The sequence below is a fragment of the Notamacropus eugenii genome, chromosome 4 (genome assembly GCF_028372415.1).
Source record: "Notamacropus eugenii isolate mMacEug1 chromosome 4, mMacEug1.pri_v2, whole genome shotgun sequence".
Taxonomy (NCBI): domain Eukaryota; kingdom Metazoa; phylum Chordata; class Mammalia; order Diprotodontia; family Macropodidae; genus Notamacropus; species Notamacropus eugenii.
This window is the reverse complement of record NC_092875.1, coordinates 188,862,403-188,888,358: the sequence shown is the minus strand read 5'-3', so window position 1 is coordinate 188,888,358 and position 25,956 is coordinate 188,862,403. Positions and strand designations below refer to the sequence as shown.

Here is a 25,956-nt window from a genome sequence, read left to right as displayed (position 1 = left end):
GAACTCAAGGAAATTCCTTTACAGAAAATGTTCCACAGAAAACGAGTCCCCTGGAGTCCTTTAGACTGAATTCCTTGAGAGCAGGGGCTGATGGTTATTGTTATTGTGGTTCGAGGGTTTTGGTAGGTCTTTATATCCCCAGCACTTAGCTAGCTGCCTGGTGTATAGTAGGTGCTTAAATAAAGCTTCTTCAATGGACTCGGAGTTCAAATATAGGGTTCCTGGGAAGACAGACAGTCCTTCTGATATCTAGGATCCAAACTGTATGCAAATGTTCTGGTTTAAAGATGACTAAAAATAGGAAAGGTATGGAGGTTTCTTCCCTTTCTCCTCCCCCCCCAAAAAAGCCAAGTCATTGAAACTAATATCTTTGAAGACTCATGAAGAATCAGAACATTTCGAAGCAGTCATAAGAGTCCTGTGGAATCTGTTTTCAAAAGTGGCCTTCATTTAGCTTTCTGTTTGGGGTATAGAATTTAATGCAATTGAAGCTTTAGACCAGCATATGCCAACAGTCTTAGTAATGTATAGAAGGTGAATGAGCTTATGTGTCTAGCTCAAGGGCTCCCATGTGAGTGTTTAGGGCATGCCATTATATTGAGTGCCCAGAACACTGAGCGGGGTGGGGGGTGGGGGGGTGGGGGAATGTTGAGATCCTTTTGAAGATGTGATCTTTGATGTACTAATTAAGATCTTTCAGCTTTTACAGAAAAAGTATAGGATACAATGGGAATACCCTGAAATGAGATTAACCTTTTCTCAAAGTTTCTAGAATGGGACTCACTGCATTTGCTTCACCTTGATTTTAGAGTAGAACACCTCCCGGTTCAATCTGCATTTTAGAGAATGGAATAGTTTATCCCCACATATCTAGCTAGATAAGATAAAACAGAAGCACAATGAGACTGGCAGATGCCTATACTTCATGCTGCTTTGGGACTAGAAAGGAGGGATGGCTTTATCCCCTTCCACAAGGAGGCATTCTTAATTTCTCCTTTTAGGACTAGACTCGGCATGGGAACCTGTGGCCACACTTGAGGACCTAGAGGGTCACATATGGCCTCGAGGTCACAGGTTCCCCACCCCTGAATTACTGACTGCCGGAGAAATCTTTCCTGCTGGGTCTCCCCTATTTAAAAAATAATAATAATACAGTTAGAGAAATCAGCTTGTTTTTTACCATTTTTGTTTTTAAACCTGGTCTTGTTTTAGTTTCTGGGTTTTTTATTTTTGTTGTTATTGATTTGTTTTTGCCATGAGATTCTCTGTCTACTACACCCTCAATCATGTTCTCCCTCCTCTCCCTACCTCCAGGATTTCATTGTATAGACCCATAAGACAAGAAGAGCTGAGAGTGGAAAGAGGGCTGAGTGTGTGGATGGTTGCAGTGGAGGGAGGAGGTAAGAAAGACAAGGGAAAGGGGAGGGGAAAGAGCATGCCTAAATAGAGGCTTAACTTAATTAATGAAGCTGGTATTTTAAACAAGAGGATTTGCTAAGGGTATCCTGTCACTCTCCCCACCCCCACTCCCCACCCCCATACAGGCCAGGTGGTTTCTGCTTACATACATGGCTTGGCTTTCTTACTCTTTGGCTTGGAGTATTTCACACATGAACAACACAGCCTTCTCCCAGAGATTTGTCACCCATCTGCTTGCATAAGGACTGTCTGTTTCTCTCAGAAAACTGGTCAAATCAACATTTTCCTTTGGCCAGGGTAGCTTACCAGCAGCTCTTCCATACGGTCCCAAATGGCAATTTTTCATTCCATTTGCCTGATTGGCTCCATCCCTCTGTCCCCCTTTCCACCTCCCCTTCATCTCCTCCAGTCCCTATTTTTGTTGATAAGAAGCCCTATCACTTACGAAGGCATCATCTAGCCCTGTTTCTCCTCAAATGGCTTGTTATTCATAAGTTTAAAGCAGCAATGCCTTCTTTCTTCAGAAGGTTTGCAGATGTTTTGCTCATGTTCCTTTCCAGTGTGTGATGGAGGAGGGATGCCTTTTCTCACACTTTTTCTAAGCTATTTCTCTTTAGGAACATTGTAGGCAAATATGCCATTGAATCTCCTTACTTATGATCTATCCTATCCATTCCCCGCCCCACCATGTGCTTGTTGTAGACAGTGGCTGATATCAATCCATAAATCTTGATGTGGACTGTGAAGTTGAATTTTGCTGTCATCATACTGAAAGGGTGAACATATTACACATTTCTCTTCTGAGATGGTCTTGAAAACACTATGGAAAAATGGTTTGGACTGAGGCATGGCACCAGTTTTTGTCTTTTATATCCCAGAGTATTAGTTAGCATTAAGTTAAAAAGAAAATCATTCCCACCCTCCCAAATTCCACCTCCCAGTTGTAAGGGGAATCTCGGCCAGAGCTAACGACTGAAGGGACTAAATAAATATCCATTTTACATATAAGGAAATCAAGGCTCAGAAAATTATGTGAGCTATTAAGTATCAGAGGTGAGACTCAAACTCAGATCCAGTGACTTCAAAACAAAGATTTTTCAATACAAATTTATTGTATTAAGTACATTTACATTTACAGAGCTAAACTATATGAAAAATCATTTGTTTTCTAAATTTTCTAGATTATATAGATGAAGAGTTTAAAATTTATTGAACAAGTATTCCCATGCCCTTCCTTTTCCCACAGCATAGGCATCCTTTCTCCCCACTTGGGTGTAAACATATCTATGATAAATACCATCTTCAGGAGTATGGAACCTGCAGCCTCGAGGCCACATGTGGCTCTAGGTCCTCAAGTACAAGAATATTTGTTCTGTGAAGTTTGGATTCAGTCAAAGGGCTGCACTTGAGGACCTAGATGGCCATGTATGGCCTCAAGACTGCAGGTTCCCCACCCTCAAGTGGAAAGAATAAGAGAATGGAAGTTAGTAAACCTGGGTTCTAGTCCCAGATAGGCTCCCAATCTCTGTAACTTTGGGCAGATTATTTAATCTTTTTGGGCCTCAGATTCCAGTCTATTCATATCAGTGGATCTGTGATCTATATAGATATTCTCTCCAGAGCACACACCACTCAACTCAGCCTTTCCTTCCTATCATGTGTGGCTCTTCTCCACGGCCTCTCATAAGCCCTCCCTAGAGTAGAGCTCACTGTTTTGTGCATATATCATATCTACTCTTCAACCCTTCCTAATTGAATTAAGCACATTGAAAGCTGATGCGGTTTCATTTTTGTTTCACTGCCATTAATCACGGTGTATTTCATGTGGTAGACCCATAGTTCTCAAAGGCTATGCAATGAATGAGTTCTACAGAACTTAAAATTGCAGTCATATGCATGCATGAGTCCTCACATCCAAAGAGAGATACTGTGCCATAAGACCTAGCCCAAAAGTTTGAAACCCATTGTGGCAGACCCTTAGTAAGAGCAAAATTCAATTGCATGGAAGAATTAATAGTCTAAAGAATGTAGTGCAGTCACACATTCCATTAACTTTGAACTAATCAAAGGTAAGCTCTGGCAAGAAGGTAACTTATTAAAAAAAAATACCATTAAGTGTTATGGTGATCAGATAGCATTGAATAGGCCTGCACATCAATACATTAAAGAAATCCTCTCCCCCAAGCTAATAGCCCAGTATAGACAGTGGCTTGAAAAGTTGCTTTATTTGGTTTGTGCAGGCTTATACAATTTTTCCCGTATTGTCCTTCAGTCTGACTTCCTTTTAACATTTTTTCCAGGCTTATGCATCTCCCTTCTCTTGAAATACTCCCACAGTAACCCTGTTGCTTACTCCCTCTTTACTCACCTCATTGATCAAATGTTTTTTCCCCCACTGGCAATATTGAAATGAAACTTCTTTATAATACGTCAGGCCTTCACCATGACTTCTATCTCTTATGCAAGAAATTGGGTAGCCTAGAACTTGAAGAATGAAGGGGAGTGGAAGGGAGATCAGACTTTCAGTTAGAAGACATGGGCTCGAGACCCAGCCCAGCTATTTACTATAACAAGTCATTTGCTGAATCTTACTTTTGTCATCTATAAAAAGAGATTGTACTTAATATTGTAAATATTATCTTAAATATGTTATAAACTATATTAAATATATTATCATTTCCCAGTGTTGTTCCAAAGAGAGCACTGTGCTTATAGTAATGGCTATAGATAGAGCACAGGCCTAAGGAGACCTGGTTTCAAGTCCTGTGAATGAGATGAATCTGGTACGTCACAGGCAACAAGACAGAGTTGCAGAAAAAACTCAGTGACCTGTAGTGGTTGGTAGAGGAAGTTACCCTACTGAAAGTTCCCAACACCATTGAAATCACAGCTAAATAGGAGAAGGAAAGAAATCTATAGAACTTCAGTATGTATTAATATGACTTAAGGGAATGTACCCCTTTATAATTTCTTAATCTGCTTCCTGTGCACCTAAATAGTATGAGTATTTCAGCAATTCAAAATTTTCAGGATGTTGGGAGATTTTATAACCTGTGATTCAATGACGTAAACCATCATGACATTTTATTCTGAATCTTTACAACTTTCATTCAGTAAATGTTCAGAAAACACTAGCTGAGCGATAGATTTTACACCAGTACTTTGAGTACTTTGACTGCACTTAAGCCTCGCGCAAAAGTGGACATTCTCTCTTGTGTGTTGTTTTCCCAATAGAAGAATGAGAGATAGAGCTTACAAATATTGAATTCTTTCGTGTGAGAAAGTAAGGATGGCACAGATTCAGCTTCTAATGAAGAATGATACAGAATGTCTCCAGAAGGCAGTACAGGACAGTGGAGGTGATGCAGAACCAGCTCGAACTGTAATGCAGCAGAGCTATCAGTACTGATTTTCACATCTGATTTACTCCCAAATGAAAGCTTGCCAAGTAAATGATTTGCTGCTACTAGGGTTTCCCCTTAGGGAAACCCCATGGATTTCCCCTTCATTAAAAATGAATTATAGGGAGCTACCCCTAAAACCCCTTACCTGAATTAGATTCTACTATTATGTGACAGTACTGGTTTGTGAAAAACATTCCTTCGTTAAAATACTGTATCTTGGATGTCACCTTGAATATTCTGACCTTGCCTTTTGAAAATTACATGGGGAAATTATAAAATTAATCCAGAATCCTACAATAACATACATCAAGGCGTAAGAAGTATTATATTCAAATACTTACTTGGATGTGGGTTTGCAGTGATGTGGTTGTTCCCTCCAGTGATATAGATCAAAGACTCTCTGCTGGCCCATCCTGTGAGATTCTTGACCATGTTCTCCCATACGTTCTCCACAAAGGGAATCACCTCAGCGTGTGTGTGTGTGTGTGTGTGTGTGTGTGTGTGTGTGTGTGTGTGTGTGTGGTTGTGGGAGTGGGGGCAGGGCGGCTCTCCTCTGGCCTGACAATACGTAACAAATATCAGTTTCTAAGAAATGCTCGTTTGGGGCATTACCTGGAGAGAAAATGTACAAATGTCAGTTATATACATCACTATCAGTGTGGGCACCAATGCTCTCTGGAGGTCTGGAGGAAAAGTTTTCTCTCTCAGTATGTGTATAATGAGAAGGAATGAGTGAGAAAGGTCTATCCTAGGTGGTTAAATTCCAGCCTCCTGATTGATCTGCTAGGTGACTGGCAGAATCTCTTAATCTTCCTAGTTCTTAATTTTCTAAGGAGATAATGCTTTAGAGGTAGTGAGAGGATTAATGAATACTGTGTTTGAGGCCTTAAACTGTGTATTTGAGAGAGCTCCAGATCTATTTTATTTTAAATCTTTCTCTTCAAATGGAAAAAAAAAGACAGGGATTTGGAAGGTGTTAGAATAGGAAGCCCAGGAGATACCCTGTGGAGTTATTTCTATCTTCTGAGTGGTTCTGATCACTGAGGCAATATTTTGCGGCACCTCAGTATCGCAGCTTTAGAACTGGAGCCACCTTAGTGGTGATCAAATCCACCTCTATTATTTTACAGATGAGGAAAATGAGACCTTGGAAAGGCTCCCTCTTTTGCCCAAGGTCATACTGGTATTAAATGTCAGAAACTGGATTTGTACATTTGTCTTGACTCTGAATCCAACCCCTTTTCTTACCTAGAGGAGAGAGAACCAGAGGTATTGTTACAGAAGGGTGGGGGAAAAAAATTGGGCATCATATTGACTTGAATGTAAAAACTATTCCATGCCTCGCTGGGGAGGAACATTTGCTTTGGACTTCATTGTTGGCTGTTTGATGATGTTGCTGTCTCCTGCTATCTCCCAGACCTTCCCCTAAAGGGTTCTTTAAAGATCAGCGTTACCAGAATGAAACAATTCTTCCCTGACTCGAAATAAATGGGAATAAATCTGGTGACTCATTAAAGAAGAAAGACAAAAAATGAAGTAAAACAAAAACCTCATGCACTTGAATAGATTAAGAAGTTTTAATACACATTTTTGTAACAGGTACAAATAAAATATTTATTAAAAAGAATTTTTAAAAAATCTATATGGGCAGTTGCCACAGGATAAACTTTTCTAAGTATGGTATGGTTAATTCTTTTGAGTAAGATTGAAGTTGGTTTTTAATACTTATTTCTATATAAAATCTTCAGTGGAGGACTCAGCTGCATTTGATTTGATCTGTAATAGTTGTGGTTATCCTGATTAATACCAGCTTTGTGCATAGGAATGTAACTGTGCATCTGTCTGTGTATCTGTAGAGGTTAAGGGGGGAGGAGACAGAGATATAGAAAGAAATGATAAAGACAGGTGACCTCCTAATATTTTCTAATGTAGATTTTTGGATTCAAAACGTTTTGGAAAGTTACCAATTCAAAGAAAGAAAAAAGAAAAAACCTCAAACTTAAGAAGTATGAGTAACAACTTTGTATGATGCTTTCAATTCTCCTGATCTTGAAGCAATACAACTATTTTAAGTTACTTTTTTAGGCATTGTTTATGTAAAATTGTGAGGGGGTGGGATTAGCAAATGAGGATGTGGTAGATTATCCCCCCGCACACACACGCACATGCACACACCAACGTCATTCCAGTGATCAATGCTTGTATTAGTTTCAAGTTTTGTTGGCTTACTTCGGACATACATGTGTCCTTCTCAGACCATGTTTGACAAAAATCTAAAATGGGGTGGCCAAGAAAAAATATTAAGGCTGCCACCCCACTGCTAACTTGAGGCATTGAAGCCTAATTGATGCAAGTAAAATATCATCCTCTGTCTTCGTGTGCTTCCACTGATTCCCAGCTGTGAGCCTTATGGTTTCAGTGTGAGAGTCAAAAATCAGAGAGCTCAGCTTCCATATGAGTCTAGTATGTTACTATCCTCTAAGCCAACTAGAGAACATATCAAACCCAGGCTAATGATGTGGTAATCAGCATGCAACTAAATGGAAATCATGTAAAATGAGATAGATCATGTACACATTTTCAGCATCTCAGTCTTTTTCCTTAACTACTCAGATCTTTAAGTAAAATATTGCCACAGTCCTCCAGGAAAGCCATAAGCTATGGTTGTTGGATTTTAGACACCCTTTAGACACCTAAGGAAATAGCCTTCCTAATTATTTTCTTGGGTCATTCTGTCCAATGGCAATTCAGAATGTAAGACTGTTTTCCATCTTTTTGAATTTGATATCCGTTTTTCTCACTTTTCAATCATTACTTCAGTTCTGACAGTAAGAACTTGGCATGGTGAGTCTAAATTAGGACTCCCATTGGGGGATTACTAGAAAGAAGATTTTCTTGGCCCAGATTATCCAGTGTGGTTCAGCGAACAATACCATTGCCAGGTTTCCTCTTTGCGTGATGCATTGTAGACGTATTTACAACATCATTGTAACATTCAGCCATTCTTCGATGTATTCCTAATGTGTCTAATAGTGGAACCCGTATTAAATGAAAAGCATGGGAGTGTTTGGTTTCTTGGGCTTGTTCCTCTCTCTGCCTCTTGAACAATACAGATAGTAAGCACGTTTTAATATTTATTTTTGAAGTTGGCACCCTGGGACTGCTTCACAAGATAGCTCATTTGTTTTGGGGTCCCCAGGGGACAGCAATAGTCATTCCACATTTTTCTAGCAGACTTCATACCATACAAATAATGCAGTACAAAATACTCCATCCCACATTCTAGGGAACATTGAGCTATTGGAATTCTCATTTGATACACAGCATTTAGTGGGTATTTATGTACTCTGTGTTTATTTGTCACTCTCTGTCATTTGCAAAGTACATTTAAGTAACTACGAGTAAGCATTGGCATAGATATTTTATGCCAGAATTTTGGTTGACAGAACATTTTGATATGGAAAAATTCCCTAAAGTTTCCTTGGACATACACCCTCCTTCACACACAAAATATACACCCTCTCCCCCACCACAGGACACACACCCTTTCTTCCCCCTACCCCCCAACTCTGTTATGCAGAGCTAGAATTTTCTTTTTATTCTAATCATCTCCGACTAGATGACCCCATTTGAGGTTTTCTTGGCAAAGATACTGGAATGGTCTGCCTTTCCCTTTTCCAGTTCATTTTACAGATGGGAACCTGAGGCAAATAGGGGTTAAGTGACTTGCCCAGGGTCACACAGCTGGTATCTGTTACCACATTTGAACTCAGGTCCTTCTGATTCCAAACCCAGTGCTCTATCCACTGTGCTACCTAGAGTTGTCCAGATGATACGACAAATCAGGACAGATTCATCAGACTTTACACTTGGCAATGTGGGGCAGGGACCCAAAGGAAAGATGCATAGGCAGTGATTAAGGAAGACTTCAGGGATGGGTGAAGGGGGAGAGAGGTAGCTGCCAGCTGGTGATTAAGAAAACAGAGCCAAACCTGAGGACCTTTTATGAGTAATCACCTCCTCAGAGCAAATATCTCTGTAATCAAAGCAAACTGGATGGAATTGCTCCTTTCTCTGGCCTTCCATCCAACAATTCAGATTTAGGACTTTCTTTGCCACACAAGGCTGCCTTGAGGTTCATTTTGTTTTGATTCAGTTGGTCTTTGCATTAGATGATATTCCCAAAATTCTATTCTTTAGAAATTATTAATATCTAAACAGTGATAAATCAAATCTGTATGTTATAAGGACACAATTCTCAACTCATACTTATGGCCAAAATAGCCCAGAAAGGCCTGGGCAGTTCTCAGATTAGAAATTTGTAATGTTATACATTTAGGGATTTTTTTTCATTTTTCAAGTTCTGTGTGTTATACAAATCCAATCCCCATTAATAAGTAAACTCCCTCTGTTTGTTCTTTGATCTAACATATAGTTGTGACATGCATATTCCAAACACATGTCTACACTTATGTTCTGTCTCATTCTCAATGTGCAGCATTTAAAATAGCTGATATGCCACGTTGATTCCTGTAACTACAGCATAGTAGAGAGAGAGCTGGCCTCAAAACCATGGAGACCTGTCTAAGGTCATACTACCCATTTAATCCTCAGTAAATCATTTAATGTTCCACTTCCCTGAGCATTCTCTAGATAACTCTATAATAATATCAACTGCCAAGAAGGCACTAACCTGCCTTGGCAGAGGGATAATGGAAGTCTTCATGGAAGAAAAACAAAACACATACCTGTACATGCCTACAAATACACATGTATGTGTGTATATGTATGTATATGTGTGTGTTCGCACATGGGATAGCAAAGTGGAGCAGTGGATAAATTGCCTGTCCTGGGGTCAGGAAGACTCATCTTCCTGAGTTCAGATCAGGCATCAGACACTTACTAGCTGTGTGACCCTGAGCAACTCACTTAACCCTGTTTGCCTCAGTTTCCTCATCTGTAACATGAACTAGAAAAGGAAATGGCAAACCACTCTAGTATTTTTGCCAAGAAAACCCCAAATGGGGTCACAAAGAGTCAGACACAACTGAAAAAATGACCCCAAAACAGTATATACATGTGTGTATGTAGGTATGTGTTTATATGTATACATTTATGTATCTATGTGTATATTTCATCATACTTAGTAAATGTACACAGAATGAAGGTAACTATAACATTTTCAGAGGCACCAGTGTGCCTCAGTACATCAGAAAGGAGTAATGGCATGGAGTGATGGCATCTGATGAGGCAGACAGGAGGGTAGCTTCAGATACCACAGCTACTGATCAGTAGCAGTTCAAGAACAAGTCTCAATATGGTGGGATCTGGACTCTTTTCCAGAGGTCAGTCAGGCAACATGCAGTGTGCTAGACAGTGTGCTAAATGCTAAGAGTACAAAGAAAGGCAAAAACATGCTCCCTGCCTTCAAGGAGCTCCTAGTCTAATGGGTAAGATATGTACAAATAACTGCTGAGTACATAAACACACAGAGAATGGAATCTTGGAGGAAAGGTACTAGAAATGGTGGAGATAATCAAAGGCTTCCTGGAGAAGTTGGAGTTTGAGGTGTCTTAAAGGGAGCAAAGGAAGTCAGGATGTAGAGATGAGGAAGGAGGGCATGCTAGAGGTGGCAGATAATCAGTGAAAAGGCACAGAAGTGGGAGATGTGATGTCATGTGCAAGATACAACAAGGTTTTGCTGGATTGTAAAATACACCGAGGAGAGCAGAGCATAAGAAAACTGAAGATAGGAAGTTCAGGAAAGGCTTTAAATGCTAAATATAGCATTTTACCTTTGATCCCGGAGGCAACAAGGAGCCACTGGAGTTTCTTGTGTCAGGGAAAGTTGGGGGTTGGGGAAGGGGATAACAAGGTAAGATAAGGCTTTAGGAGAGGCTCAAGGCAAGGAAAGCAATCAAAAAGCTATTGCTGTAGTCCAGGCTGGAAGCTCCCGGTAATGGTCATGAGGGTGGAGAGAAAGAGATAAATATAGGAGATATTTGGAAGGTAGAAAATAGAAAGCACAAGTCTTGGCAACAGTTTACAGATGTGAAGTGAGTGTAATAGGGGAGTCAAAGATGGCATCAAAGTTGTAAGTCTTGGTGACTAAGGAGAATCGTGTTCTCAACAGTATTGAGGAAATTGAAAGGGGGAAGGCTTTGGGGGGAAATCATCAGTTCTGTTTTGGACATGTTGAGTTGGAGATGTCTCTTTATTGGACATTCTGTTCCAGGTGTCCAAAAAGCTAGACTGGAAGTTATGAGAGAGCATAGGGCTGTCTGTGTAGATTTGAAAATCATCTGCTTGGAGATAATAAGGCCATGTAGGTAATCTCTGGTACAGTTTGGAAATAAGTCCAGTATTTGTGAAATGTAGAACTTTAAAAAAAAAAGCAGGATTTAAAAAAGCATCATCATTTCTCAGTTCCTACTGGTCCTACATAATTAGACAAGAATTAAAAACATAAATCTGGTTTCCTTCTATGATATTGCACATTTTTAATAAAGTACCTCTTTGACGTCAAAAACTAGTCTACTGATATCAAACTCAGTATTCCTTAGGGACAACATGGTAACAGGTATGTAATTGCTGGGAATATGTAAAGCACTATTTACTTCATTTAATTAAATATTCCATTACTAACATTGTCATTAAGCAGAGAGCAAGACAGTTACGCAATGGGACACAGAATATGTAAGTAAGTATTCATGGAGGCAAAGATGTAAGAAAAGATGCAAAATGGACAACCTCAGAGGAAACAAAGGAGATGGGGGAGAGGGGGTTCCAAAAAGGCATGAAGGCCTAGTGGGAGAATCAGAGATATTTTGTTTTCTGCAGTTTTGCCAAGGTTCAGTTTCTATATTTATAACCCTTTGGAGGGAGAGAATTATCACAAGTATTATAGGTTGACCATATTGTGTTTTTACTTTAATTGCTATGTTTTTAGGGAATTATCTGCTATATCATTTGACCTCACTTACCATTATTACTTGCAAAAGAATCTACCATGTTATATGTAATAAAGTTTGGCCATAATTACTCTATAGCATCATCCCTCTTTTCTTGTGAATTTCTGTTTCATTAATATATATAAGGCAAATCTAAGATAACAAAGTATTGAATTGGATGCTATGGCATTCCTCTAATAATTTAGTATGGGAATCCTTGTCACCCCAAATTCATGGTGTAAGAATAACTGAACCTTTAGTAAGCTATGTATACTTAGTAAAGGCCTTACTATATACTGGGGGTAGCTAGTAGGGGCAATGGATAGAGTGCCAGGCCTAGAGTTAGGAAGACTCATCTTCTGAGTTGGAATCCAGTCTCAGACATTTATTAGCTGTGTGACCCTGGGCCAGTCACTTAACCATGTCTACCTCAGTTTCCCCATCTATAAAATGAGCTAGGGAAGAAAATGGCAAACCACTCCAGTGTCTCTGCCAAGAAAACCTCATATGTGGTCACAAAGAGTCAGATGCGACTGAAAAATTACTGATTAGATAAAAGAGGGGGCATTTGAACTCCAAATCTACTGTTCTTTCCATTTGCAGTCTGTTGCTTTCAAGTGTTTGTTCCAGTTTCAATATGAAACTTTGATTCTGAAGTTCTTAAAAGTGGTTACTGTTTATTTTATGGTGGTGGGGGCTTTTCTCCTAAGTGAGGGCAAGGTCAAGTAGAAAGATATGAGCCTTGGATTCAGAAGAGTCCTGAGTTTGCCTCCCACTTCTGATATTACTAGGTATACTCAAGTCACTTAATTTACGTAAGTCTAAGTTTCCTCACCTGTAAGATGGGGATAATAATACCCAGAGCATTTCCTTCAGGATGTTGTTATGAGGATTAAATGATATCATAAAATTATAGAATTAGAGCAGGAGGTGCCATCTAGTTCAACCCTCTCACTTTCTAGATTAGGAAACTGAGGCCAGAGGTTATTGTTTTAACTCACACACAGATCCAGAATTGGAACCAAAGGCCTCTGACTCTGAGTCTAGCATACTTTCCATAGCACCACACTGCCCTAGAGGCTCCTTCAGAGCTGGGGCTGGCTTGTCTTTTACTTTTCCTCTCTTTGTACTCCCAATACTTAGCACAGTACTTGGCATAAAGTAGTTGTTTAATAAATGTTAGCTGTTGACTGACTGACTAATGGTTTTAAGATGCTTCTCAGATCTCAAACACTATATAAAAAGTCAGCTATTTTATTTTTCTCTCCGTCTTGGTCTCAGAAAATCTATCAGCAAGACCCAGAAAACCATGATGAACCCTAGTCTAACAAGGAAGCAGTCTGTTGTTATCAATGATAATAAGTAGAAATGGCCTGAACCCACCTTTTGACCCTAATGACAACTTCTGTAGCATCACCCAGAAATCTGAGGTTTGAGTGTTAAGCATGGGAGCACTGTGATCACAATGACAATAAAAGTTGGTAAAGATGGTACATCAAGTAGGGAAGGGAAGTAAAAATAAACATTTATAAAATGCTTTCTATGTGATAGGCACTGTTCTAAGCGCTTGTGTCAGTAAGCTCCCCAAAACACACAGGGGGGCCAGCAATCACAGGTTCTGATCTGCATTTGTAAAAGGAAAGGCAGTTTTTGAGGGGTTAATAATCACTTTAATCAAGCATATGTATCATTCCTTTAACCAAGCACATATATCATTCACCTAGTTCAGGGGAGTCAGCACCCTGAACTTCAAAGAAAATACAGAGAAATCAAAGATCAACAGACATGGTTTCCTCCGCCTGAATTCAACAGACAGTCCAACTGTCTGACCATAGTTACCAGAGAGAGAAGCACTGACATCTGGGTTTTCAAAGCCAGGGGCCTTCTTAAAGCAGCTTCCCAGTGTCTACATCTGGCACTCAAACCTTCTTACAAAAACTGAGCCCCAAAGTAAAACCTCAACTCAGAGTATTTATATACTTTTTAGAGCCAGAGGGCATAACCCTCTGACCCAGTGCCTTAATAGAAAAAACAAAAGGTACTTGGGACTCTCCTACAAAACAACTCCCCTAATCAAGCTTCTCGCATGGGTGGGAAAGTTCTTCTTTAATCACATTATTCCATCAGAGGCACTTTTAGTAAAACAAAACCAGCAAAAGATCCTAATTTGATTGCCATCACCATGCTTTACAGATATTATATCATTTGATCTTTACAACAAACCTTCAAGGTTAAGTGCTATAATTATCCCTATTTTATATTTGAGGAAACTGAGGCAAATAGAGGTTGTGACTTGTCCAGAGTCATACATGAGTGTCCAGGTCAGATTTGAACTTGTGTCTTCTTGGCTCCAGGTCCCTTGCTGTACCACCTCACTGTGCCTTTTTGACCCATAGATAGTAATTTTTAAAAATTTGTGTTAAATGGACAAGATTTCAGGCTCTGAATTTTAGAAGGAGTACATGGCCTCAGACACTTATCAACTCTGTGATTTTAGGGAAGTCACTTAACCATTATTTGCCTCAGACACTACAGTGCTTGACACATCATAGTAGTAGTAGTGGTAGTAGAAGTAGTGATGATGATGATGATAACAATAGCTAACATTTATATAGTGCCTATTATGTGGCAAGCACTGTGTAAAGTGCCAGGCACTTTACAAATTTTATCTCATTTGATCCTCACCATAACCCTGGGAGGTAGGTGTTATACTATTTCCACTTTACAGATGAGGAAACTGGGGCAGACAGATTAAGTGACTTGCCCAGGATTATACAGCTAATAAGTGTCTGAGGCCGAATTTGAACTCATCTTTATTTATTTATAAAATGGTTTTAAATATTATAAGTGCAACATGAATGTTAGCTCTTATTATTATAAATGAAATAGAACTGTTTCACATTTTCAAAGTATAGAAGATTACTCTTTGTTCATACAAGGGAAATATGTCCATAACAAGACTCCTTGAATATGGGTTACAAAGAGAAGAAAATGATAATATGAGAGAAGAAAATAATAATAATACTTTTATTTTAATAACTCTGTAATTGAAAGCAATAAGTCATAATGGTGAGAACACTGTTCTTTTTCTAGAGTAAGATCACTGATTTAGAGCCACTGATTTAGGAACCTTTGACATCGTCTCCCAATCCCTTCTTTTTACAGATAAGGAGATCTTGAAGAATATCATTCAGTTCCATAGCTGGATGCATAGTGATCAAATTTTGCACAATAATAAAAATTTATATGGTTTCCTTTTGTTGCAATGTGTTTTACCATCAGGAGTAAAGAAAAAGGAAGTAAGCATTTAAATAGCTCCAACTGTGTGCAACCTCTGCGCTAAGGGCTTTCCAAGCATCATCCCATTTAAGTCTCAGAACAACCCTTGGAGGTAGATGGTGTTATCATCTCCATTTTACAGATGAGGGAATAGACAAGCGGAATTAAGTGTCTCACCAAGGGTTGTACAGCTACTCAGTTTTGAGGTCAATTTTGAACTCAGGTCTTACTGATTTCTGGCCCAGTATTCTATCTACTGCTTAACATTTTATCCTCACCTGGATAAAGAGTCACTTAAAGTAGCATCATGCTCTATTAGTTACCCAGAGCATGACTACTGAAACAAATTTCTACTTTACCCAGCTCCTTGTTATTCCTTTTTCTCCTCACTTGAAGGAAAAATGTACTTCTTATAAAAATAGGATTAGGTTTAGGGCTATAGAATTATTCCTTGTAGTGTGTGTTCGTCCTTTGTTGCTGAAGAAGACCATGCCATCAGAGAAATGATGACATGACTTGCACTTGACTTTGTTTTGAGTGAGGGAGGGCTGTGCAGGTCGCCAGCCTCACTTCTCCTCCAGAGCCATCTGAATCCAGTGACCAGATATTCATCAGGATGCCTGGAGATGACCCAGGATGAGGGATTTGGGCTTAAGTGAGTTGCCCAAGGTCACACAGCTAGTGAGTGTCAAGTGTCTGAGGTAACATTTGAACTCAGGTCCTCCTGACTCCTGCACTGGTGTTCTATCTACTGCACCACCTAGCTGACCCCATGTAGTTAGTGAATAGTTAGTGAGTAGTGTTATATTGAGACCCAGATGTTGGAATAATTCCCATGTAATTCCTTCTCCCATTCTACAATAAAAAATATCATGGAGTAAAGAGCCTAACTTAAGTGAACAAATTGTAATTTGCTTATTGAACTGCATTTTCATCAACAGTACAAAGATATATCAAGTCAATCCTTATCTAAATTGTTGCAAATTCCAAATTAGTGGGGTTCAGGTTAATGAAAACTTGCCGTATTTAAACTTTTTTTCCCAAGTGGTATCTAAGACTTTGTATCTAGATATTTTTAAATTAGAAATTACATTTTGTTGTCTCATCTTTATTGGGAAATAATATTACTCCAAATATTAATAACATAGGTGTCCATAGAAAGGTCACCTGTTGAGTCTGCATAATATTCATTAAATGTTTAACTTTTCCCTTAAGTTATTCCACATTAATGAGATGATTGTAACTTGGCAGATGGATAGAAGAGGTAAAGTCACTCAACCGGTGTTACCTAGTTAGTTATCAGACCTCCTAATAAAAGTCCCATCTCCTTCCTCCTGGTTCACAGTTCTTTCAAACCACTCATCCTTTCCTATATAATTAAATTTCATTATTTCACTATACAGAAGAAAGAGGAAATGAACTTTGAATAAAGCACGTACAGACTACCTCATTTTTAAAAAAGTTAAACAGCATCTATTCTCCTGGGAAATATCAGTTGCTTCCAACTATTTGCCTTATTTTGAATAAACAAGTATCAGTTGAACATGGTTTTACTGTCTTTGGCTAGATACCCAAATGAAATGGCTCAAGATAAAGAGGTCCAAGGCCTGGCCTTGTTTGTTTTTGTTTTTGTATCATTTGTTAAGTGTAGCATATGAACTATGACAGAGTGGCAAACACAAGTTGAAACCAGCATAAACCAGTTTGAACAAGCCTGGACAATTTGATGATCTTTGTTCTAGTGATTAGTTGTGTGACGAATGCCACCCTTTCAGGAAGAATGTTCTATGATACAGAAGTTATTTTATCTTGGGTCTTCCTGGAATCACTTATAGTATATAATAGCGAATATTGAGTGAGGAAAGAATGAGGTCCAGGACTCAGATCACCAGATCAGGGCTCCTGCAGTGCAGTGCTTAACAAGTAGTATGCTTTGAGACAGCAGCACTGGGTGATTCCAGACACCCAATGTCCTCACTCCCGTGCTTACTTCAGGGTTCCCCACAATATAACTGAACTAATCACAGCCCAGCAGGTTTGTGGAAGAGGTGAGTTTCTCTTCAATCCAAAACTGGTTCAACACTTAGGAAAATGCTTCTGGGGATAACGATTATTATTGAAGGCTAAATGAAATGGTTAGCACTCCAGTATGATGTTAGATCTACTTTATTTTTTGATGCAGATATGAATTCTAGATGAATTCTACATTTGTACTTGTGTCACTGTTGCTATTAAAGTTAAAATAAGTACCAGCATGAGTACCCTTCCCATGTTTAATCAGTGCCTCAAAAGTAATTCTCTCTTTTAATCTACAAACCTTCAGCACTTTTGCAACAAATAGAAAAGGTTTCATTTTTCCAAGTATAAGATCTTTTTCTAATGCAAGTTTTATTTCTAAGCTGACTTTGCATGTTTGATTATTTTTCTTTTTTAGAGTTTGGAAATTTTGATCAAAGTGTAAAATAGATTGGTTTGCCCAGAAATTCAGCCATAATCTTTGAGAAGAGAACTTCTGACTTGAGGCTAAAGATTAGAAGTAGGGCATGGTAACTTTAAAAAACAATACTATGGCATGTAGGCCACTGCAGGTAGTGAGGAAAAGCATGGTCTCACAACTGACCCAGGGTGTCTTTACCATGTATCATTGTATCCTGATGTACTAATCAGGAAATTGGATTAAATAACCACATTGATGAGTCTAAAATTCTGGGTTTGATCCCTGTATGAGTCTCTCAGCCTCAGTTCAGTTCTTTCTCTGAAATTCTACGCCAGGCCAAAGCCAGTCATGTTGTAGGTCAGTGTTTCTGGTCAGCGGTAAGTCCAGAAAAGAGAATGTGGATGAATCAGTACAAGCCTTAGGATCACAGACCTTGAGCTTGGCAGAGACCTTAGATAATCTAGATCTAAACCTTTTCATTTTACAAGTGAGAAAATTGAAACTTAGAGAAGTAAAATTGCTTGCCCAAGATCACACAACTAATAAATAGCAAAGATGTGATTTGTACCCTTATGAGAAACTCCATGGTACAGAGGAAAAAGCACCTTTAGGTTGGAATCCTACCTACATTACCCTGTGTGTCACTTAAACTCACTTGGCTTCAGTTTCCTCCTCTGTAAAAAGGGAAAGATTGAACTAGGTGATCTTTAAGGTCCCTTCAAATCAATTGCATCTGAGGCCATCTCCAGTCTGATCTATACCTTGCCACTGAACCCAGATGACTTCAGAGGAGAGAGTGAGGCTGGTGACTTTGCACAGCCCTCCGTCACTTAAATCCATTTCACTTGCAAGTCATGACATCTCCTTCCTGAAGCCATGATCCTCTTCGAGAACAAAGTACAAAAAGCAAGGTCATTTCCAGCTCAGTCTGTAATTACAGCACATAGCACAGTGCCTGGAATATAGTAGGCACTTAATAAATATTGATTGATTAATAAGACCTCTATCTTCAAACCCAGTTCCCTTTCCACTATACTATAATTTTGCCTCCCTCACAGATGGCACAATCATTTAATGTATCCTATTCATACATATATGTAAGCTACTTTATATATATGTTTGCGTATGTAGAATGGTATTTGAAGGGGTATATATATCTATTTGTAAATATATAAAAATTTAAATACATATTTTACATATATGTATTTCAGACAGATTATATTTGATGGAGATACAGAGATAGTCAGCTAAATGAATAAGTTCTAGTTTTTGTTGTTATTGTTAAAATAAGTAGAAACATGACTGGTTTTTTCCACTCCAAAGAAAACAATTCTGAACACAATCCCCATTGATGATAGGTTAGGGAGGGGCATGTCTTCTGTGCAAAAGAAAGAACATTATAATAGTCTGTGATTGTTCTAAAGACCAGTTTATCTTTTAGTCTCTTCCTACCCTTAGGATGACATGTAGCTCTGAAGAGAAACGTGCCTCCCTTGTTGCTGAAGCAAGCAGCTTCCTATCACCTCAACTCCCCAAGAACTGAAGTATTCTGCCTGTACTGATAATCCCAGTGGTGAAAGCATCTAGGTACCAAATTGTCTGCTTCAGTACATCACAGCAGCTAGTTTGCCTGTACCTGGCACGCCACACTCCCCTTGGACACTGTTATTCCCCTGTAACCTATGTTCATCCACTTTAACGACGCCTACCCCACCCAAGAGAGATACTGCTCTGAAAAACAGCCAAGAAAAGAGTAGACTCAATTATGCCTACATACACACACACACACACACACACACACACACACACACACACACACACAATCCCAATGTTCCATTGCCAAGCAATGAAGTCTTTGCAGAATTTGGAACTGTATTGCTTGGTAAGAGGAGGGGCAAAGGAGAGGCAGGGGAGAAAAGAAAGGGACAATGGAGACATGGAAGATTAAGTTTTTAAAGTAAAGGGCATGTTTTGTTCATTTTAACTTTCATGGTATTTGGTAGAGAATAAAAAAGTTTGCCGTGTCAGAATTTTGCTGGGTGTGGGTGAGGGAGTCCTGGGAGATTTAATTATTTCCCTGAGAAGTCCTGGGGTTTAGAGGACTGACAGTCTTTCTTGACTGTCAGTATTTATAGCAGGTTTGTCCCCTACTGGGTTGAGGGGCTTTAAAAGGTGGCTGCTTGAAATATGGGGCTGTTGTCATAGATGCAGTTTTGTAGAGATTTGTTTCATTTGGGGATTTGGTGAAATTTAATGTGTGTGCGCATGTGTTTAAAGAAGAAAAAAGAGGAAAAAAAGTAATATAAATCAAATAGTTGAGTGGGTGGAGTGTGCATAATCTTAGTTGTAAATGTTTTAATGGGCTCATGAGGTAAGGCAGCAATGGTTCCAATACAGAAATAGAAGCCTTAGGGGACAAGGCAGGCCACAGTGCTCTGTAAGGCAGCTTAATCATTTTAATAGCCTCAATGCCTCATGTGAAGGAGGTACCAAGCCAGGCTTCTTTTTCCATTCATTTCTTTAAATGTAAGATGTGGAAATGATAGCTCTAGAGCTGAAAGGGACTTTATAAAGGCATCAAATCTAAGCCTCTCTCCTGTTCCTCTAAAATCCAGAGAAGCTAATACAGCTAGTAAGACAGGATTTGAGTCAAGGTCTTCTGTACCCCATGTCCATGGTTCTATCCACTATGACATGCTTTGGAGTTAGTGGGATAGGGGTACCTCCTATGAAGTTTTCTGTGATTAGCAGCTTTGGGATGTTATGGAACATTTGCATTGTTTTCCCTAAGTCTCTGGATTCATACGATCATTGAAAAATGTATTGTACTTCTGAGTTGGGTGATTTTTCAGTCAGTAATAAATCTGTATAACATGCCTATGGGAGAAGTTAATGCTATTATGTAGTTAACTAGAATACCCATGATGAGAACCCACAGGCCTAAGCCTCTGATTCCCCCAGTTGAAAAAAATAAGACATTGATGCTTTCTAGAGAGGACCCATTCCTGCCCTTCTATCCTGGGGCCTACAAGTGCAAGCTCAAGAACAAGGGCAGATATTGATCCAGTCCCTAATGGTCCATGTTCATGCTATGCAACAGATATTCTCCTGAATAGCTGTCTGTATTAAACCAATGTTAATCAATTTAATAGTATCTTATGTGCCTTGGAATCAGAGGTTCTAACTTTGATTCCTAGTTCTAAGGGTATGGAACTAGGATCAGCAGGACCAGACTTAGAGAGCCAATTGTTAAATTTTCCATGTGAGCATTTACACCTTAGAAATTGATAAACATTATAAATTAGGACTTGACTTGTTGTTTTATTAATTGTGTAGACTTAAGAAAGTGGTGGAGAAAGTGTTAATAATGTAGATTGAGCTTAAAATATGTTATATGTACAGTTTTTAAATTTAATTTTATTTTATTTTTGGAGAGCCAATTTTTAAACATTTTTCAGTATGCCACAGCCCAGATCTCCTGTTTACTTTCTACCTCACTTTGAATAAGTTAACTTTACTTCTCTGGGATTCAGTGCCCATGTTTATCAAATAAGGGACAAGAATCTGATCTCTAAGTACCCTTCCAACTCCAAAATTATGACCCTAGTAACATAAAGGAATCCTGTGATGTCAGTAGTTTGATTGATCTAATTCTAAAGTGTCTGTGTTATAATTCAGAATCTTTGCCTATTGGGTTTACTTAAATCAAACATCAGTGATTTTCCAGATAGGCAATTTTATTCCAAAAGAACTCATATCTATAGAGATTCAAATATGCTTCCAAGCCAGTCAGACTCCCCAGTGTGTACTTACATCTAGAAAAAAGACAGCTATAACAGCCTATAAAATGGGCATTAGTTCTGAATATCTCTATGTCATTGTTTCTTAAGGATAATATATTCATAACTTCTAGTGGTGGTGGTCCTGTTCAGACAGTCCCAAACTGCCAGCAAATTCTACCATTTCTATAAACAAATCCACATGACCCAGCTGCTTGTTCAATGCTTTTTTGTTAATAGATTGTTGATTGAGTTAATGGGGATGTCACCCACAAAGGGCCTTTTGATTCAATCTTGAAACCAGGACATTTCATAGGCTCCATAAAGAAATAAACCACTTTCAGTTCTATTTGACAGATACAATGGCATAACCTCTTGTTGGCCTTTACTGTTGCCCAATAAATTATGGTTATTATTATTAACAGTTAGTATAGAGGATATTGTTATTGTTTTTGTGAAACAGTGTGATATAGTGGAAGGTGCACTACATTTGGAGATAAACAACCTGGATTCAAGTCTTAGCTCCAATCTTTACTGTCTATGTAACCTTGGAAAAGTCCCCCCTTGAGATCTCAATTGGATAAAGGGTTAGGCAACAGAAATTGTCATATTCCTTTCAGTTGTATGATTGCCCCTTGCATCTTTGCCGTTCAATATCATTGGATTAGCATAGAATTAAGTATATTGATCCACTCTTGAAATCACCATTCTTTCCACTCTAGGGCAGGAAAGAGGGAACAAACTGGGGCCTTGATACTATATACAATATGTGGTGTAAGAACCATTCAGTTAAAGCAGAAATTAAAAGTAAAGAGGCAAAAGAGGACCATCTATTTGCATGGGTAAGAGCTATATAAATTTGATTAAAACAAATTCACCCCTACACAAGCCTGCTTTTTAAATTGTATACACAGCAAATCAGAATTTTAATTTGCCTTAAAAAGTAGACTTTCAATAACAACCACAATTACCATGATTTGTATTTTCTTTTATTATTGTTGTATTGGGGGGAGAGGGAACAAAAGCAGAGGAGATTCTGTGGAATAGAACAATGTCCCCGAGTAATGGTCTCCTGCTGGCACATAAATGTCGGGGCAAAGCCAAGGCAGTTGTGGAAAATAAATGTCAAAGCAAAGGCAGAGTCCTTTATTTCCTTAGCAGGAGATATTGATCTTGTGACATTGTTCTGTTACAATGAGACTGTTTCTATTATGTTAAATGACTGATGTATATTTAATCAATTTGTGTGATGAATAGTGTTCATTGTGCCATTTTGAATGGTAGAGAGCATAGTGGTACAAAGGAGGAAAGCACAGGATTTGGAAACAGAGGACCTGGGTCTGGGTTCAAAATCCCGGCTTTGCCACTTGTTATCTGCATGACCTTGGGAAGCCACTTAAGCTTTCTGAAAAAAAATGAAGGGATTGGACTAGATGACTTCTGAGGTCCTTTTCAGCTCCATGGTTATTCATTTGTTTATCAAGCTATTATTAAGTGCCCACTGTATACCAGATGCTACGCTGGGTTCTGGGGAAACAGAGCAAAAAACCAGTTTTGTCTTTACCCTCAAAGAGCTTACCTTCTCCTGGGAGTAAACAACAAATTCACAGATCTGCAAATACAATATAAATGCAAGTAATTAATTAATACAATACAATTCTCAGAATGTTTTGTTTAGGTTTCTTTAATATGTCAGTAAGTTATGGGAAATTTACAGGCAGAATGTGAGGGGAAGAAAGGTAGAGACCAAAATTCCTTACCCGTCCTTAAGAAAAACCATCCTCAGCTGGGGGTGTATGAGGAAGAAGAGGGACAATAAAGAGCTGAAAAAAATAATAGGGTAGGAGGGAAGGGGGCAGTAGGCAAATAATGCTTGCATACTTTGATATTTAGGGAAGCAAACCTTCACTTGAAGCCAAAGACAATTTATATCCAAATGACATTTGGGTTTTAAGCTACCAAAAATGCACCTCTGTTTCACTTGTCCTGGTGCCACAGTCAATAAACTGTGCTGTGTTCTTCCTGGGAGAATGGGGAAACAGAATGAGAAGTTCCCAAAGAACTGAACTATACCGCTCCTCCTCCTCTCCTGCCAACACCTGCTAAGAATCCCTGGCCTTTTTCCACCGTCGTGTGGTAGTTTCTATTCTAATAAATGTCTGCATCTAGCTTTTGTTCTGCTGTTTATGTGTTGCCTAAACCCCTAAAGAGGATGAGTCTATTTTCTACTCATGGGGGGAAAATACGTTAACCTCCAATTGAGAGGGCAAGCTGGTGCTGTGTACCCAGCACTGGACTGGAATTGAGGAGACCTGGGTTTGGCTTCCCTCTTACGCTAATGAGTTTGTGACCAGACACTTCACCTGATTGATCTAGACTTCAACTTCTTCATCACTGAAATGAGGAGATGATCTCTGAGGACCTCCTCAGTTCTCAGATTACATGTTCTACGATCTTAGAATAGATTGCTTTTTCAAAAATGCCACCTATGTTATTATTTTACTTTATGTCAACTCCTAGGTCCCTGAACAGGCATTTTGAATAAAGCCATAGATTACTTGTGTCAGCAAAACCCGATAGTAAGAACTCTGTCATTGGGAAAATGACTCAGAAGTAATATTAAGTAGGACTGAAGCCAAATCAAGAGAAAAACAAAAATAAAATTGTTACTCAGAATCCAGAAATATAAAGTTGCAGTTTTTCATAATATCCTTCTCACTGCCTAGTTAACCTAGAGCATGTAGTTATCAGATACTTGGGTTTTTATGTTTTGTCTCATCTAGATTGTACACTCTTAAAGGCATGAACTGTGCCTTTTCTATTATCAGAAGTTAACTTCAAGATGAGCTGGACCTGTAATGGCTTATTAGCATAAAGGGGACTTTCCACTGAGAGAGTCCTTAAGGATTAACTATGTAGCTGTGCCTTATTTACCATTAGTGTCTATATTCTCAGAAACACTACACAAGGAAACTTACTAGCTTTAGGACCCTATATGACTCATTTTCCTTCTCTAGCTCTAAATTTATGATGCTACCATTGTACATGAAAAGAGGATGATACTTCCTGACAGGTCATGCTTACATTGGAGCTCCCCAAGTGAGACAGATTTGCCTCCAGAATTTGGAGAATAGCTGGTCTTCCTCATTTCCTAGAAGACTGTTGTGTCTACAAGAGGCAATTAATATTGTTGACTGAATGAGAATATTCCCACTGAAAACGATTTTGAATATAAAATGTTGTTTGAGACTTCCAGGTTAGCTAGTTTTCTCACTGTGCTCCCCAAATTTTGCTTGTCTGATATATTCATCTGAAGACTATCGGCTGAAAGATGAGCTTCCACAGGGGAAACATTGTTATTTTACAGACAATTCAGCCTTGGAGAAGTAAAACAAATGATGTGAGTGACCCTGGGTCAGAAAGGATTTACTTATGTGCAGAGAGGTGGGGAAGGAAGATTTACAGACAAACAAAGGAAGTGCAACAGAGAAGGAGACTACATCGATCCTGACACTTGCTACTGTATACCCTTAAAGGTACAACAGGATGCTAAAACTGACAGACACAGAGTACAGGGAGAACCAGCGTGGGACGGCATTACACACACCCATCTATGATGGAGCTTGGCATGCCAACCAGCAGATTAGGATCTGAGATGACAAGACAAATGTAGTCAGGAAGTCACTTCATTCCAGGATAAGAAAAACAGATGGTCATGTGCTATAGGGCAGTAGGGGAAGGGGCAGCCCTGTTTCCAGCAGGCAGGGACAGGGATCAAGGGAATTGGGGGTGGGGTGGGGTGGGAGTAGAAAGGAAAGACATTGCAAAAAAAAAAAAGTATCCTTTTGAAATTGGGAAAGAAGTGTGGTATCTACCTTTCTTATTTCCCTGATGTCTCAGAAGCTTCATCTTAGGTATAACTCTTCAGCACCTCGTGTAGATGATTTGTGCTTTCTAACACAATGAGAGGGAATAAGAATAAGACTCCAGATTTCCAGATGAGAAATCTTTTCTTGTTGTTCTTTCAAGAGCCTCTTGATGCTGTTGACTGCTTCTCTGAGGCTATATCAGAGGTAGACAGATAGGCTACAGGCACAAATCCAAATTTACAAGACATCAAAAAAGGCCATTTTTTCTTCTTAAATTTAATATTGAATTAACTATCATCAAAATTATTTTATTTTGGAGCATCTTTATCCATCTCTGTGGAAAATGTATTTTAGCCACAGCATCAGTATAATTTGTGTGATATTACTTTATGTTGGCTTTAAGGACCATTCTTGAAGCTATTTATAGAGCCTTATATGAAATTGGGACTCTATCCCAGGCTATATAATACCAGCAGGACAAGGGAAAGCTATGGAGGTATGATAGCAGGGGAGTTAATAGGGTCTAGTAGAGAACCTGTGTTCCAGTTGCATCTGCAATACCTTGGCCATGTTCAGCCTCTCTCAGCCTGTTTCTTTACCATGTAATCTGGGATAATAGGACTGGATTATATTTCAAGTTTCTTTCATCTTTAAATATATGGTCCTTCCAACTCTAGATTCCATGATCTTATAAGAGTGGAAGATAAGTCAGAGAAACTTATGGGAGACAAGGAGCAGTCTCCTGGAATTTGGAGCAGGATAGCCCCAAGTGTTAGGCTGCCCAACCAAGGAAGTTGACCTTTCTCCTCTACCTTTCTT

General features: G+C 39.0%; 1 protein-coding gene across 13 annotated transcripts in view; it reads left to right on the top strand.

The window, feature by feature from the left end:
• ATXN1 (ataxin 1) overlaps window positions 1-25,956 on the top strand; it is a 516,919-nt gene that overhangs the window by 381,649 nt on the left and 109,314 nt on the right. For 3 of the 13 annotated variants that reach the window (XM_072603904.1, XM_072603905.1, XM_072603903.1), the window contains one exon: window positions 1,315-1,400. The exons of the other annotated variants lie outside the window; for them this stretch is intronic. The gene's annotated coding sequence lies outside the window, so the exon portion shown is untranslated. The remainder of the gene's footprint in view (window positions 1-1,314; window positions 1,401-25,956) is intronic. 13 annotated transcript variants of the gene reach the window in all.